Here is a 13,634-nt window from a genome sequence, read left to right on the forward strand (position 1 = left end):
ATTACTTTTAATTGTTATTTTGAAATAAAATGGATTAATAATGAACGCTTAACTAACACCGTTTGTGAAAATCACTACGCCGCTTTTAAAATTATATGTCATTTAAAACGGTTATTCATTGAAAAAAGATATTTGGATACAAAAATATGAAGATTGTTAGTATTTCAAATCTTTTTGAATTTTGAAAATCCATAAATGAGCAAAAAAGTTATTAAAAATTAAAAATTCTGATTCAATACGCAAACGGTGTTAAAATCATTTGTTTTGCCAACCACCAGATAAACAGATGTTAACGCGTGACGTCACGGCGATCTCTCCTATATTAGCGTATATTTACTGTGACCATAGGTGACTGGTCAGGGAAGTCTGCCATTTTTATTTAAACACATATGCCCCATCCCCAATGGTGGCCTGTTGGAATCAAGTGTGGAGCCATAACCTTAATCTTTAACCAAATGACCTCAAACACGACTGTAGTCATCTACTGACTACAGGATATCTCCTACAAAGACTGACAGCCAATGTATTCTTTCATTATAGAGCAGAAACTCCTCAGTGTCAAGATCAGTCTGATCTATACTGAACCCCAAAGCAACATGAGTCATCTAATGTCTACAGGCAATTATCCTGTAAAGTTTAATCATTGTGAGACCAAGCATTCACTAGTTGTTGACCAGAAACCAAATGGTATACAAATGGACCAACAGACAGACAGACCAAAAATCAGCAAAACAATATGCCCCATCTTCTTTGAAGGTATGCATAATTAATTGATAACCAGTTCACTTCCCCAGAAACCTCTTATTTTTCCAGGGAAAAATCATGTTGCCATGACAAATGCACCTAGATGTAAAATTTATTCCATTCTTCTAAATGTTTCATCAACTCCAAGCATAAATATAGAATAAAGAATATATAAGCACATATTTATACATAAAACAATACTGTGAAATCATTAACATTCATGAGAGGACTAATTTTCGTGGATTTTGTCATAGAGTTGATTAAGAAAAAATTTAATCCCAATGAACAATAAAAATGCCCACACGTTTCATGTTAAAAAGTTGAAATTCATGAATATGTATCCCCATGAAATTACCCCTTTGACCAAAACCATGAAATTTCATGTCCACGAAATTAAATGATTTTACAATATGAGCATAAATTAGCACCATAAATTGTGACAACTACTTTTAACAAATCTTGAAAAACTGGTAGTTGTCTCTTAACTTAAAACAAAAATCAGAAATCATGCATTGATTTTTGGTATCAAGTGTGATCATCAGGACTGGTGTCTATCTAGTTTTTGTATTTCATTAAAACTTCTTGACCTCATCCATTCATCATTCTCTTCGTAAGCCCTGGTTGGTGGTTGGAGTGTTGATGCTTTGATATTTAGGATCTGAAAAAGTCATAGAAAAATTTGTTATACCAAATATTATCTGAGTCCTCTTTGGGCAAGAAGTTTCAATACTTATTATTTACAAGTCATCTTTAGATGTATACTTTTTATAAATTTCCACATTTTTGGATGGACTGTCAAGTGGAATCACAATATTATACATATACAAATTTCGGCTTTATCAATTTTTTGATAACCACCATATATTTCACACTCCGCCGAAAGAAAATAGTTCTCAAATAGCAGCACATAGAATAACCGTAAATATTGAAAAAGTAGGTCAGTAGGTCACATTCATGGTCACTGGAAGTCAGTTTTAAGGTCAGTGTGCAAAACTGTACATGTCACCCAGATTTCAAGGCTGTAAAACAAGAAAGGAGGTCGTGCAGGGCCTCTTTTCACCTCAGGGGCATAATTCAAACAATCTTGTTAGAAATCAACTCGGCAATGATACATAACAAATATCAAAGGCCTTAGGCCTAGATTTATTAATTTTTTTCCTATATAAGTCTATGTAAAACTTGGGACACCCTGTGTGGGGCCTCTTTTCAACTAAGAGGCATAATTTGAATAATCTTGGTATAGAGGACCGCTAAGCAATGCAACGTACCAAATATCAAGAGCCTAGGCCTTCCAGTTTCATAGAAGAAGATTTTTAAAGTTTTTCCTATATAAATATAATGTAAAACTATGGACCCCAGGGAAGAGTCTCTTCACCACAGGGTAATAATTTGAACAATCTTGGTAGAGGACAATAGGGCAATGCTACATACAAAACATCAAAGGCCTAAGTTTTAAAGTTTTTTCCTATACAAGTCTGTGATCCCGGCCTGGGCGAGGCAATATGTGACCCTAGGGGGATAAATTGAACAAACTTGGTAAAGGACCAATAGATGATGCTACATACCAAATATCAAAGCCCTAGGCCCTGTGGTTTTGGACAAGAAGATTTTTAAAGTTCATTCCTATACAAGTCCATTTAAACCATGTGACCCCTACCTGGGCAGTGCAATATTTGACCTTAGGTGGATACATTGAACAAACTTAGTAAATCTCAGTAAAGGACCAATAGATGATGTTACATAAAAAATATCAAAGCCCTAAGCCCTGTGGTTTTGGACAAGAAGATTTTCAAAGTTTTACCTGTATAAGTCTACGTAAACCATAAACCCCCAGGGCAGGGCCATATTTGACCCTAGGGGGATAATTTAAACAACTTGGCAGAAGACCATTAGATGATGCCACATACCAAATATCAAAGCCCTAGCTACTGTGGTTTTGGACAAGATTTTAAAAGGTTTTCCTTTCCGCTGCCATGGCAACCAGAGTTCTGCATGGATTTCAATTCTTTGGGCAATTTTGATAGGGGGCACCCAAGGATCATTTCTGTGAAGTTTAGTGTAAATCTGCCTAGCGGTTTTGAAGAAGATTTTCGAAATTTACAATAAAGCCATATAGCGAAAGTAAGCCCCGTTCCTGGCGGCCATGTTTTTTACCGAAACAGAATGGCTTAAGCAATTTTGGTAGAGGGTCACCTAGAGATCATTTCTACAAAATATTTTAGAAATCAAGCAAACAGTTCCTGCCAAGAAGATTTTCAAAGTTTTTCCTTTTGAATGCCAACCAGAGTTTTGCATGGAATTAAATTCTTTGGGCAATTTTGAAAGGGGACCACCAAAGGATCATTCCTGTGAAGTTTGGTGTAAATCTGCCCAGTGGTTCTGAAGAAGATTTTTTTACAAATTGTTGACACAAGACGCATGATGGACATCAAGTGACAGCTGAGCTAAAAATTTAATATGAAATTAAATTGGAGTTAGTTTTATGGAATTTACAAACACAAAAAATACCACAATACAATATCGCAGTGTAAAAATAATCCGAAAGTGTTTTAGTTAAAGATGGAAATATATTTACATTACACAGTGTGATTTAATGAATGTGTAAAGCTGTCACACCAGTGCTCCTTGAGTTCTTCATATTCCTTCTTGGACTCCTGTTAACGTAATGGCTGCTTGATGCTCCATCTCAAGAATTTTTCTGTCTTCTTTTGGTAGACGGCATCTTGGACACTCGTTGCTCTGGTAGACCGGCATCCTGGACACTCGTTGCTCTGGCAAGATGTCTAGTATCAACAGGTAGTTGGCAGTTCACTGACTACTGTATCAAACTGCCAGATCTTAGAAAAGTAAAAAGCAAGAGCTGTCCATGAGACAGCATGCTCAACTTTTCTCAGTGCTTGACTCTGAATTAGAGATTTGCCAGTAAAAGGGGCATAAATCTGTCAAAATTCTAATCAGAGTTATGTGGATTGGTTCTTATAGAGTAGCTTTTGATAGTAAATAACTATTTTAAGTTTCAAGTCAATAGCTTTAATAGTAGAGATATTGGACGTTATATAAAACTTTAACAACAAAAATTTAAGTTAAAAAGGTGCATAACTCTGTCAAACTTCAAATCAAAGTTATGGGGATTATATCTCCAGTGAGTGAGTGGTGCAGACTGTGATAGGAAATAACTATTTTTAATTTTCAAATCAATAGCTTTGATAGTAACAGAGATATTTGACTTTATCAAAAACTTTAACCAATGGCGTCCCTGATGCTGACGCTGGGGTAAGTGCAATAGATCTTCTTTATCTTCAAAAAGTCGAGCTAAAAACAGTGATGCCATATTCATATTTATCATGTTTGATGTCATGGGAGTGAATAAAAGCCATTACATAAAGTTTCTATTACACTAGTAAAATAAAGCGTTGACATCGACATCGTTTAAAGTATAGGAGAACTGGCTGAATTGGCCTGTTTATATTAAGTTTAAAGAAAGTAGTATTGTTGATATCTTGCAAGAAAAGCTTAAATGTGATAAAAAACAAGGAGCTGCATTCAATAAACGCTTGATGCCCCCAGTGGCATCCTTATCAATAGATTTTGCACCTAAGTCCAAAACGAGGTCAAGGTCAAACTGAGGTCAGGTGATGTGTGATGATGAGGAATGGTCACAGTTTACATCTGTGTTAGTATCAATTAATTCTTGTAAGGGGTATTGATGCTAGACGAAACGGTCCCATTTGGTTAACCAAGAGATGGCCCATATAAAGCAACCTAAGTCCAAAATGAGGTCAAGATCAAGGTCAAACGTTCAGATGATGTCTGAAGATGAGGAATGGTCACAGGTTAAGTATGCGTTAGTATCAAGTCATTCTAGTAAGGGGTATTGACGAAACGGTCCCATTTGGTTAACCTCGTAAGGACGGACAGACAGGACAATCACTATATGCCTCTCGCATCAGTAGATGCTGGGGGCATAAAAATTAATTTGTGACTTCCCACATTAAATTTATTAAACTCCAATTAAATTGATAAAATGCTCAGCAGAGCCTCGCTATTTATTATTTTATTCATCTTATTTAATTAATTAAATGTTAAAAGACGCTTATGTAATGTCCTTTATAAACCTGTTGTTTAAAGTTAAAGTATGACAGCCAGTAAATTAACATATTGTTTTAATTTCACATCAAAAAAGTCATTTAATGCAGATTGGTGATTTTACCCATATTTTACCAAGCTATTTAACTTTTAGTTATGACTGAAGACTGAAGAGACCCTATTTATATAACACATAATGTGTCTCTAGTGCAGAATATATATTCTAATATTACTAGCAATGCTTTAATCATCACAAAGATGTTATGTTGACATCACGTCAACGTGATATTTAGCACCATGTACACATCAAGAAATAGCGCTTTCAAATTTCATGAAATATTTTACTTATTAACATGTTTTAAATGAAATGTCACATTGCACAAATGTTTTGATTAATTTATACACATACTGAATTAGTTATTCACTTTGCTGAATAATTTGCAATAATTTTCACTTGAACTGAATTCTGTTTCCAGTCCTGGCGTGTTTTAACAAATACCTAGTATTGGCGCCATGCTAATGCGCGAAGAAACAGTTCCATCATATTTGATATAAACTTTACAATAAAGAACATATTAGAATCAAAATAATTTATAGCAAAACAGTGCTTTATCACTATTTATACACTCAGGCGGTTATATGTCATCCAAAATAATTTCACTCAGGCTGCGCCCTCGTGAAATTATTACGCCCAATGTATAACTGCCCATCGTGTATAAATAGTGATAGAGCACTGTTATGATATAAAATATTTCTTAAAAAAGTTTTGTTAAAAAAACTTTTAATTATTTTGAGCACTACATTATAGTTTTACTGCAATATGTTCAGGGTTCAGCACTAAAAACAGAATTTGAACTGCCAAAATATAAGACTTTCTACACAGTTACAAATTAACTTACCAGTATTCAGGTAGACAGTAAAGCTGTATATTTTTCTGCTCCTATTTCCTTAAACTAAGGATGTCGGAAGACTTGGCCTGTGTAACTGGTTTCTGGTAGATAGGTCTAAGTAAATGAAACAATAAACAAGAGCACCGCCTTGCTCTTCTGATTTTTTTGTATAATAGAAAAATTGTCCAACCCATGAATTTCTAAGTCCAAAAATGGCCATAATTCTTGCAAAAAGCAGGACAGAGTTATGTTTCTTGACGTACATAGTCTACTTATGATGGTGAACAACAGTTGCAAGTTTCAAAGCAATAGCTTTGGTAGTTTAGGAGAAAAGTTTACCTAAACATAAAACTTAACCAATAAATCTGATATTTTCTAAGTCCAAAAGGGGCCATAATTCTTTTAAAAAGCTGGACAGAGTTATGTTTCTTGCTTTACAGGGTCAGCTTATGATGGTGAACAAGTGTTGCAAGTTTTAAAGCAATAGCTTTGATAGTTTAGGAGAAAAGCTGACCTAAACATAAAACTTAACCAAAAAATCTGATATTTTCTAAGTCGAAAAGGGGCCATAATTCTTGCAAAAAGCTGGATGGAGTTATGTTTCTTGCTGTACAGGGTCAGCTATTGATGGTGAACAAGTGTTGCAAGTTTCAAAGCAATACATTTGATAGTTTAGGAGAAAAGCTGACCTAAACATAAAACTTAACCAGGCAACGCCGACGCCCATCAAGTGATGACAATAACTCATCATTTTTTTATTTTTTTTTTAAATCAGATGAGCTAAAAAAACTGTTACAAAAACAGTAAATTGTCACTAAAACAGCATCAACAGATTTGCTAACTTAATTACAACTGAAATTATTCAAGATTTTAACAAGAAGCTTTTGGCATGACAGAGTAGGAAAGAGACAGAATAAATAATGTGACATTTATTAGCTCAAATATTTAACACTTAGCCTGCTGCTGGCAAGTGATTATGCTTTTGCAGCCCCATTGCAGACCTAGCCTTACTCATTTGGCTTATCAGGGTGACTTGTTTTATCTGATATTTTATAGATGTCATCCCAACGGACAGCTGTCCAAAATTTTCTTTTATTTAGACTAGAGCAGACCAAGATGTGCAGGCTGATCATGGTGTGCACTATTGGCTATTTAATCAGTAAAATTTCATTGAACCCCCACCCCACTTTCAATAATAAATTGTACTGCCCAAATGGAATGATAGACTAGTCCATTTTAGAAATTTAGTAGGGTAAAGGTTCCTGTTGTATCCAAGAAACCTCATAATATCTTTTTAACTTTGATTTAATCTAATCTTATGCAAAAACTTCTCCTTATTACATTGTAATGAATTTCAGGTAACATCTAATAAACTAGTATATTTCTGAATAAAATCAGTCACAGAGACAGGGCTCTCAACTATTTCAATTTCTAATTAGTGAAACCGTGCAAATCTGAGGAAGCTAGATCTGGAGAGGTTAATACCTCCCAATGTGGATGATGACATGGGACAACAGTCTAAACAGAGTAAAATTCATGTAATAAAAACAAAGATAGAGCCACAGAGTATCAAATAAATGATTAGAATTTCTAAGCATAAAATGACATAATCATAGAATATTACTTACAGAGTAATGCACCTTGTAACATATGATATGGGTGATGATGTGGAACAACTGTTTTTAGTATCAGTCAAATCCATTTAAGTAACAACTGAGACAGAGTGAAAGTGCATCAAAATTAACCTAAATTTCTAGGTAAAGGGCATAATTACTGGCTATTAGCTTTGTACTTAGAAACAGGCACAAGTTCTGCAGCGGAAATATTGTGCAACTTCAAAATAGCAATATAATTCTCACTGTGTATTTCTTGATGCAAAACTAATAATCTTTTTATTTCATACATATTCACACAAACTGATCCTTAAAAAAAAAATACTTATAACAGCTTGGAATGGTTAATCAGATTTTGGTCAACTAAATATTTGGTCAATGGATTATTTCTAACTATCTAATCCTAATCATAATCAATCTAATCATTCACACTTATCTGTGTTCATAGAGTTCTTAATACAGGTTAGATTTTCACTGAAATTATTTTTAAAATTTAATTTTCCTATCCTGGTTGTCCAACCAAGATGACATTATTTTATTTAATAAACATATTTTACCTAAGGAGTAACATGAATATAAGCACTACTGTATCAATTTTGTCAAAGATTTCCATTGATAAGTATATTTCTGCCAAACTTCGTTAGAAATGCATGTTTGTAAATTTGTAATTACCTCCCTTTGCCTATATTATATATATAAATACTTTTATATTAAAGGGAGGTAATTACAAAGTTCCTGAAAAGTAATAAATACACATTTTAAGTAGGAATCTAACTATATGTAGTTGGTCTTTTTGTTCCTTTAAATAAATCTCAAACAGAATATATGAAAACTGAAAAATGCCATAAAATGTTGCTCAAATGCAACTGTCCACCCCCGTAAACAAAACTGGCAGTATTTATCGCAAATACACACATTTAAACAGCATCATGTACCCTACATGAAATTCGGATGTCAGTTTGGAAAAATATTCACATTATCAGTTCTACTTTAACTTAATGGAGGATAAAAACAAGCATGTAATAACTCATGCTACACTGGCACTGGTGTTATGGACCTTTTGTCATAATGTAGGTGATGACGTGAAACAAATAAGTTAACTAAATTCATTCAGTACTAACAGAGATTGAGTTAAAGCGCATCAACAATTCAACCTGAAATTCTAATAATAAAAGGGGCATAACTGATGAAATACTGGCTTGAGAGTTATGGCCCTTGTGTCAATATGATAAGGGTGATGGTGAGGTAAAAATATTTTAGGCTTGAAGCAAATGGATCATGAAATAATAGAGATAAAGTAAAAGTGCATCAAAATATTATCCAAGGGGCAGGTGCAGATGCCAAGGTGGTTAGGATAGCTCTCCATATACCGTACTTTGTACAGATGTGCTGACAAAAAGCAACTTACATTATCAATGTATTACACTGACTGACCACTGCACGGCTTTCTCTTGGTTTACAAGCCTCATAGACTAGAACAGATTTTAATCAATCTCCTGTATTCAGTAATAGGAATATCCTGGAAATGACCACTGGTAAATGTTGAAACTAACTGACTGCAGATGATCATATCTGTGAAAATAAATTGTGTCATTTATCATGCAGGAAGATCAGTTGCCTCCTTTTTATAAAGGAAGACAACTCTGCCAACACACCTATATCTATTGACATGGAGTTGTCGCTCCTCTTCTTAGACTGATGCAACTGTTTATTACTGGTATATTTCCTATTTTTTAAAAGGGCATTTGTACTTTTTCAATACTTGTTTTATCCTACACATTAGATAAGATGATGATTAATTACTTGATCAACTTGACTCAAAGCAAACAATCACACAACAAAATGTTCTTACTTAATTATGATGTTACTTTCCCAACATAACATTGTTTGTGGAATTTTCTAATGTATAGCTAGTGGAACTTTACCAACATCTCCACCGACCTGTTACACTCAGCAAAATCCAGTTACATGGCAGTGGTTCCTGTAGTTCTGTGTAATTTGTGACAATTGAAAAACAAGAGGGCCATGATGGCCCTATATCGCTCACCTGAGTAGAGTTGCTTACTTGAACAAGATCTAGGCCTTCTGGTTTATTTTTAGCAAATTTATGAAGATTTCCCTATGTACAATCAAGTAACCCTGGGGCTGGGTAAATTTGACCCTGCGTGGGGGGAGGGGGGGGGGTCAAGATTTGAACAATTTTTGTAGAGGTCCACTAGGCAATGCTACATGTCAAATATCAAAGCTCTAGGCCTTCTGTTTTTTTTTATAGAAAATTTTAAAGATTTTTCTATGTACAATCAAGTAACCCCACGGGGCGGAGCCAATTTAACCCCAGGGGTCATGATTTGAAATTTTTTTGTAGAAGTCTACTAGGCAATGCTACATGTCAAATATCTAAGATCTAGGCCTTCTGGTTTATTTTTAGAAAATTTTTGAAGATTTTCATATGTAAAATCAAGTGACCCCTGGGGCAGGGTCAATTTTGACCAAGGGGGTCATTATTTGAACAAATTTAGTAGAGGTCCACTAGGCAATGCTACACGTCAAATATCTAAGCTCTAGGCCTTCTGGTTTATTTTTAGAATTTTTTTTGAAGACTTTCCTATGTAAAATCAAGTGACCCCTGGGGCGGGGTCAATTTTGACCCCCGGGTCATGATTTGAACAACTTTAGTAGAGGTCCACTAGGCAATGCCACATGTCAAATATCAAAGCTCCAGGGCTTATGCTTTTTGAGAAGAAGATTTTTTAAAATTTTCCTATGTACAATCAAGTAACCCCTGAGGCGGGGTCAATTTTGACCCCAGGGGTCATGATTTGAACAAACTTGGTAGAAGTCCATTAGGCAATACTTCACACCATATATCTAAGCTCTAGGGCTTTTGGTTTTTGAGATGAAGATTTTTTAAGATTTTCCTATGTAAAATCAAGTGACCCCTGGGGCGGGGTCAATTTTGACCCTGGGGGTCATGATTTGAACAACTTTAGTAGAGGTCCACTAGGCAATGCTACATGTCAAATATCTAAGCTCTAGGGCTTCTGGTTTTTGAGAAGAAGATTTTTTAAGATTTTCCTATGTAAAATCAAGTGACCCCTGGGGCGGGGTCAATTTTGACCCCGGGGTCATGATTTGAACAAAACTGGTAGAGGTCCACTAGGCAATGCTTCACACCAAATATCTAAGCTCTAGGGATTCTGGTTTTTGAGAAGAAGATTTTTTAAGTTTTTCCTTTCGGTTGCCATGGCAACCAGAATTCTGTATGGAATTCAATTCTTTGAACAATTTTTAAAGAAGACCATCCAAGGAACATATCTGTGAAGTTTCATCAAAATTGGCCTGTTGGTTTAGGAGGAGATGTTGTTTAAAGGAAAGTGTGGACGGACGGACGGACGCCGGACGGTGAGCGATCACAATACCTCACCCTGAGCACTTTGTGCTCAGGTGAGCTAATAAAAAGTGCAAGATTTCTACACAGGTCACAGGCATGATCCAAATTCAGATGGGTTTGCTCAACTTCTATCATTCTTCTGGACTTTGTCTTTACTTGCTATTTAACAAAATTGATAATTCACATTTAGGTAATTTCACAAACTGACAAATAATTTACAATCAGTCAAACTGTATAATGTCTTATGTTCACATTATATCAATTTCTCGAATAGTTTAATAAATCTAGGTTGTTTTCCTCTAGTCATTTTTCTATTACATCTTCATTAAATCAATTAATTTACCTCACCAATATAGATCTACAGCAATACAAACAAAACAAACAGAAGAAGCGAATCGAAATTGGCTGCAGCTAATTTACAAAAATATATTTATAACTTTTTGTAATACTATGTTTTCTCCTGAAAACCATATTATAACTCGAATGGCTAATTTCTGGGTATACTACCATTACACTTTTGAGCAATGCCGAAGTGAAACTTGTGGATCAGGTGTACTGTAAGGTAGAAAAGCTTAAAAGCATTTGACCTTGTAGATTTAGTGACACCTGCTTACACACAAAACTTCTGTAACACAGACAAAGATGAAAGGGTAACATCAAAATTGTACTTTTTTAGAAAACTCAAATATTTGAGTTAAAAACAACAAAGTTATTTCTGTTTATTTTTAAACGATATAATCTTAAGACAAGGGTTTTGTCACAGACAACCGAGGCAGCAGCTCCTTTTCCCTCTGCTTTTCCGAGGACTTGGGACCTCCAGATTTCAAGTTTGTCATTGTTCTGGTTAACATTTTTACCTCAGATTTTTTTGTATTTCTACCCACTCCTCGAGCTCATTAAAAGCCAAATATAAACAACCTCTAGCAAAGAATTTTAGACAAACTTAAAATCAGGTAGCATTAGAAAAGAGTCACTTTTGTCCCAAAAATTGTGTTTATTTACTCTGTTACTTTTTTATTATTTTATTTTGTATTTTACATTATTTTAATTTATTGTGGAAAACTGATGAAATAATTTTTTGAAATCCAAAGACTAATTAAACGTATTTTTTTGTGTGTTTTTGTCAGAGTTTAATTTTTGCCCTTGTGAATCTTTCCTCCATGGACAAACTGTAAAATGAAAAATGTTAACTTACTGGTATGTGTCCATGCTTTTTGCAAGTCAGCCGAAGACAGCCTTCCTAGGAATCATCAGGTTTCACTTCGACATACCTGAAAGAAATAAAGCATATCATAACATAAACAATATCTGCCATTTACAAGACTCTTTAAAACATTACATGACTCATTATATAAAGTACCAGTCCATAGTTTGACCTATTGACTGGTCAATAGTTCAGCACTATTTTGCTGGGTTTAAGTCAAACTTGATGGAAACAGATATGGTCCTACAAACAACCAAATATGTCTGTGGCATAACCAGACCATAAAGATATAAATGTTTGATACAAATAAATCTTGGTATACTGTGTAAGTTATGCATGTTCCAATCAAATTTTTATCTACAAAAATTGGAGAATTTTGAATAAAATTATATCATTCAGTTTTTCAGTGATAGTTTAGCTATACATGTATTAAATGTAGTACAGTTTATAACATAACCAGTTAATCTTATGCTTACATAGTAACTATGAAGTGACTAATATCCATTAGGGTCTATCTTTAAACAAAAAAGCCCTGAACATTTAAACATTGTTCCTTACATTCAAAGTCACATGTCAAACATAAATTTGTGAAAAACATAAAAAAAACACTATTCTGTCTGGCTGCAACATACTGAAGTTTTCAAAACTTTAAATTGAATCCTAACTATAGATATTTCCTAAAATTGCAACTTTATATACCCGCCATCTCATGGTTCTTGTAGACTGTTTTCATCTGTCAGCTTCATTCTGACCAACATGTCACCTGCTTGTCCATTCCATTCTCTCCTGTACTGTAAAAGGAATCATGCAAATCATTATCCCTACTTGTCCAGATTTCCCTGAAATATTAATAAAAATTGTTTTTTTGGATTTAACGTCACACCGACACATGATAGGTCATATGGCGATTTATTATTAAGAATTTAGAATCCCTGTAATATTAAAAAGTTAGCAAATACTCCCTAAATTTGCAATTACATATACCCACCATCTCATGGTTCTTTTTCACATTTTCATCTTGTCAGCTTCATTCTGACCAGAATGTCATCTGTTTGTCTGTTCATTCTCTCCTGTACTGTGAAAGGAATCATGCAAATCAATATCCCTTCTCCTCCACATTTCCCTGAAATACTAAGAATTTAGAATCTCTGAAATATTAAAATATTAGCAAATGCTCCCTAAATTTGCAATTATACATACCCACCATCTCATGGTTCTTGTTCACATTTTCATCTGCCAGCTTCATTCTGACCAACATGTCACCTGCTTGTCCATTCCATTCTCTCCTGTACTGTAAAAGGAATCATGCAAATCATTATCCCTACTTGTCCAGATTTCCCTGAAATATTAATAAAAATTGTTTTTTTGGATTTAACGTCACACTGACACATGATAGGTCATATGGCGATTTATTATTAAGAATTTAGAATCCCTGTAATATTAAAAAGTTAGCAAATACTCCCTAAATTTGCAATTATACATACCCACCATCTCATGGTTCTTGTTCACATTTTCATCTGCCAGCTTCATTCTGACCAACATGTCACTGCTTGTCCTGTTCCATTCTCTCCTGTACTGTAAAGGAATCATGCAAATCAAAATTCCCTACTTGTCAAGAATTTCCTGAAAAATTATTAAATAAATTGTTTTTTTGGCATTTATACGTCACACTGACACATGATAGGTTCATCATTATGGCGATTTAT

General features: G+C 34.4%; 1 long non-coding RNA gene across 1 annotated transcript; it reads right to left on the bottom strand.

Moving 5' to 3' along the window:
- Window positions 1-844: 844 nt before the first annotated feature.
- LOC128549680 (uncharacterized) lies at window positions 845-13,243 on the bottom strand. Its single transcript, XR_008367855.1, has 9 exons — window positions 13,129-13,243; window positions 12,917-13,059; window positions 12,628-12,719; window positions 11,920-11,995; window positions 9,186-9,322; window positions 8,742-8,905; window positions 5,730-5,834; window positions 3,320-3,581; window positions 845-1,402 (listed from the first exon to the last, which is right to left on the bottom strand). It is a non-coding gene; the product is annotated as an uncharacterized LOC128549680 (long non-coding RNA).
- Window positions 13,244-13,634: the final 391 nt, after the last annotated feature.

Source organism: Mercenaria mercenaria, chromosome 16 (genome assembly GCF_021730395.1).
Source record: "Mercenaria mercenaria strain notata chromosome 16, MADL_Memer_1, whole genome shotgun sequence".
Taxonomy (NCBI): Eukaryota; Metazoa; Mollusca; class Bivalvia; order Venerida; family Veneridae; genus Mercenaria; species Mercenaria mercenaria.